Source organism: Benincasa hispida, chromosome 12, assembly GCF_009727055.1.
Source record: "Benincasa hispida cultivar B227 chromosome 12, ASM972705v1, whole genome shotgun sequence".
In the NCBI taxonomy this organism is placed as follows: domain Eukaryota; kingdom Viridiplantae; phylum Streptophyta; class Magnoliopsida; order Cucurbitales; family Cucurbitaceae; genus Benincasa; species Benincasa hispida.
Window position 1 is genome coordinate 10,116,795 of NC_052360.1, and position 4,438 is coordinate 10,121,232.

The window sequence follows — 4,438 nt, forward strand, 5'->3', positions numbered from 1 at the left end:
TAGGCGGAACAATGCATGTGCTCATGCATTGGAATCCACGTGATTGAAGCCATGTGTTGAAGGGGGAAAGGAATTCTTCCGTTGAACTACGAACCGAGGAGACTTATTGTTGCACCTACAAGAGCAAACATACCACAACTAAGGAAGCAACCATATATCCAAAATAACAATGAAAATAAAAATAATCTATACTAAGAAAGCAAGTTAAAGATAGAGTAGAAGACGTATCTGGGAAAGTAGAAGTGTTGTCACCGCAAGGAGTCTTCCATGCAGGAGATGGCTCTCAACTGCTTGGTTCAAGTTGCCCTGACCATTAGAATGTCCGGCAATTGTTGGATGCATGTTGGCCACCATGAGCTTAGAACTGCCTTCGTCTCTTCTGCGACTGATTACCCTTCTACCTTGGGGTCAACATTGGCTTTCAGCGCATCACCTACACTTCGATATTGTTTGTAACCTGGTTGCACAAGCTACAATACTCCCAATTTACCAGCGCCCCTCTTCTTAGTTGCCATATTCTTCAGAAACTTGGCGTATGCAAGCATTTCCTCAATCGCTTCACTGAAAGGAATATTAACATGTAATTGCTTTAACATAGATAAGAAGCGTTGGTACTGTACCTCTTCATTTTTCTTCTTCATTAGTCTCTGTGGGAAAGGGGTTAACTAAACTTTCACGGTTCACATTTCAGTTTGCTTCGTTGGCTTCAAGGTCGATCTCTTTGCTCTTCTCGCGTCACTGTAATCTCAGGTTCAGCCGCAATGGAATTTGTTCTGCTAAGCTTCTTCTTTTCTCCCTCCACAGTCTTTCCACTGCGCAATGTCACAACCTGACATTGCTTCTTACCTGATCCCCCCGGGTTGCGTGGAAGTTTAGTTGAACTTTGCAGAGCCCCTTGCGGTCTACTTTTCTGCTTACTCATAACCTTGCCCATCTGTAATTCGAGATTGTGGACGGACGTGGCCTGACTTTCAAGCACAGTTTCATTTTTCTCTATATATTGCTTCAATAGGGTTTCCAAATAAGAGGATTGCGGTGGTTGTTGTGAGCTACTTGCTTGATTGCTCGGATGATCGTTGTTGCGACAGAAGAATCTTGGTGACCCTTTTTTTTTGCGCCACAGGTTGAAATTTTTTTTTCTTGATTCTTCCAAGCAAAATTGGGGTGGTTTCTCCAGCCGAGATTGTAGGTGTTTGAAAAGGGATTATTCTTTACAAAGTATACAAATTGTAGATTTTATGGGAAATCTTCCATCCCATGCCTATCACCGCAAGTCGCACACCTTGCGGTGTTTTGACTGATTGCATTGATTTGCCCACCTTGCGGTGTTGGGCTGCTGATCGCCAATCCTTGGATCAAATTCATCATTACGGTCATTTGGTTTTGTGATGAAACAATAGCACCGTTGTTTGTGTTAGAGTCTTTTAGTCTCAATCTCTGGTCACTCTCTCTCCAATCTTCATGGTTCTTAGAGATGCGATCCAAGATATTCTTCGCCTCATCATATGTTTTGTCGAGCAGACCACTAGATGCTATCGCATTGGCAGTGGTTTGCAAAGCGGGATTCAAACCATGATAGAAAAACTTCATTTGAAGGCAGTCCGGTAACCCATTATGCGGACAATCCCGCCCAAGCATCGTTGAGCGATTCGTCCATGTCTTATTCAAAATTTGTAATCAATTTCCTTCGTCTTGCATTCTCGGTAGGCGGAAAATACTTCTTCATAAATTTCTCCACCACCTGTTCCCAAGAAGTGATCTCTCCCAGCACGAGATTATATGCCCATTTCCTAGCCTGATCACAGAGAGAAAATGGGAATAACATTAGTCGAACTTCTTCAGCAAAGATGTTCAGGAACACAAAAGTATTGCAGATTTCAATAAAACTTTCGAGGTGAGCATGTGGGTCCTCGCCACGCCTTCCTCTCAATTGACCTGCAGTCTGGATCATTTGTAGCATCACCGATTTCATTTCGAATCTTCTTCCGTCGAGGGCAGACCTCATGATTCTCGGAGAGAAATCATAGAGGTTTGGCGATGCATAGTCCTGAATGGGCTATTGTGATCGTTTTCCAATAGAGGCGTGAACTTGTGGAACTAAAGATTGTAAAAATGGTGAACTAATCAACTGGTTAACCCCTTCTCTGAAGAATGCCCTTGGTATTTATAGAGCATCCATGGTGAAAGGCAGCTTCTCTCTCCTAGTTGTACAGATGGGACAACTTTAATTCCTGACTGATGCGCCGAATAATTGTCACCGATAAATCTGAATGTACTTTGTGACTGTTATCGGCTGTCAACTTAATTTGGATCCGACTGTCATCAGCTTTTTGTCCCATCACTCTTAATTATCCTTTCACCCAGATGAACCCACCATGTTACGCTGACCAAGTTACGATCCTTCTCGGGCGAATGTGTATGAGCACGATCAACGCAAAGCCTTGCGGTGAAGTTGCGCTCGACCAATGAATTCCTATAATTGCAATCTTTGCATTGGGTTAACGCATATTCTGCACAAAAATATAAAAATCAACTGCTCTAATGCGTTGGATGCATGCGATCGCAATATTATAGAATTTATGCTTATTGGACACAATTTAACATATTTCATCAATGCAATGCAACATTGTCTAAGAACTTAGAACTATGATAACGTGCATTTCTGCCCGTTATCACTCGCCCAATGTACATTCTTCCTATGGAGCAAGGAATGGTAAAACTCCCAGGATCGCTCATTTTCGGTGGAATTATGGATTTTGAACTTTGCGTTAATGCCACCATGGCAAATTACCAGCGCCCCTCTTCTTAGTTGCCATATCCTTCAGAAACTTGGTGTATGCAGGCATTTCCTCAATCGCTTCACTGAAAGGAATATTAACATGTAATTGCTTTAACATAGATAAGAAGAGTTGGTACTGTACCTCTTCGTTTTTCTTCTTCATTAGTCTCTGTGGGAAAGGGGGTAACTAAGCTTTCACGGTTCCCATTTCAGTTGGCTTCGTTGGCTTCATGGTCGATCTCTTTGCTCTTCTCGCGTCACTGTAATCTCAGGTCCAGCCGCAATGGAATTTGTTCTGCTAAGCTTCTTCTTTTCTCCCTCCACAGTCTTCCCACTGCGCAATGTCACAACCTGACATTGCTTCTTACCTGATCCCCCCGGGTTGCGTGGAAGTTTAGTTAAACTTGGCAGAGCCCTTTGTGGTCTACTTTTCTACTTACTCGTAACCTTGCCCATCTGTAATTCGAGATTGCGAACGAACGTTGCCTGACTTTGAAGCACAGTTTCATTTTTCTCTATATATTACTTCAATAGGGTCTCCAAAGAAGAGGATTGCGGTGGTTGTTGTGAGCTACTTGCTTGATTGCTCGGTTGATCGTTTTTGCGAGGGAAGAACATTGGTGGCCCTTTTTTTTGCGCCACAGGTTGAAATTTTTTTTATTGATTCTTCCAAGCAAAATTGGGGTGGTTTCTCTACCCGAGGTTGTAGGTGTTTGAAAAGGGATTATTCTTTACAAAGTATATAGATTGTGGATTTTTCGGGCAATCTTCTATCGCATGCCCATCACCGCAAGTCGCACACCTTGCGGTGTTTTGACTGATTGCATTGATTTGCCCATCTTGCAGTGTTGGGCTGCTGATCGCCAATCCTTGGACAAATTCATCATTGCGTTCATTTGGTTTTGTAATGAAACAATAGCACTGTTGTTTTTGTTAGAGTCTTTTAGTCTCAATCTCTGGTCACTCTCTCTCCAATCTTCATGTTCTTAGAGATGTGATCCAAGATATTCTTCGCCTCATCATATGTTTTGTCGAGCAGACCACTAGCAGCTGCCGCATTGGCAGCGGTCTGCGAAGCGGGATTTAAACCATGATAGAAAATCTCCATTTGAAGGCAGTCTGGTAACCCATTATGTGGACAATCCTGGACCAACCTTTTAAACCTCGCCCAAGCATCGCTGAGCGATTCGTCCATGTCTTGTTCAAAATTTGTAATCAGTTTACTTCGTCTTGCATTCTCGGTAGGCGGAAAATACTTCTTCATAAATTTTTCCACCATCTGTTCCCAATAAGTGATCTCTCCCAGCTCGAGATAATATGCCCATTTCCTAGCCTGATCACAGAGAGAAAATGGGAATAACATTAGTCGAACTTCTTCAACAAAGATGTTTAGGAACACAAAAGTATTGCAGATTTCAATAAAACTTTCGAGGTGAGCATGCGGGTCCTCGCCACGCCTTCCTCTAAATTGACCTGCAGTCTGGATCATTTGCAGCATCACTGGTTTCATTTCCAATCTGCTTCCGTCGAGGGCAGGCCTCATGATTCTCGGAGAGAAATCATAAAGGTTTGGTGATGCATAGTTTCTAATGGGCTATTGTGATCGTTTGCCAATAGAGGCGTGAACTTGTTGAACTAAAGTTTGTAAAAACAGTGAAC

General features: G+C 42.7%; 1 non-coding gene across 1 annotated transcript; it reads left to right on the top strand.

The window, feature by feature from the left end:
* The first annotated feature begins 3,903 nt into the window (after positions 1–3,903).
* LOC120068663 lies at positions 3,904–4,010 on the top strand. Its single transcript, XR_005479298.1, has one exon. It is a non-coding gene; the product is annotated as a small nucleolar RNA R71 (small nucleolar RNA).
* The last annotated feature ends 428 nt before the right edge of the window (positions 4,011–4,438 follow it).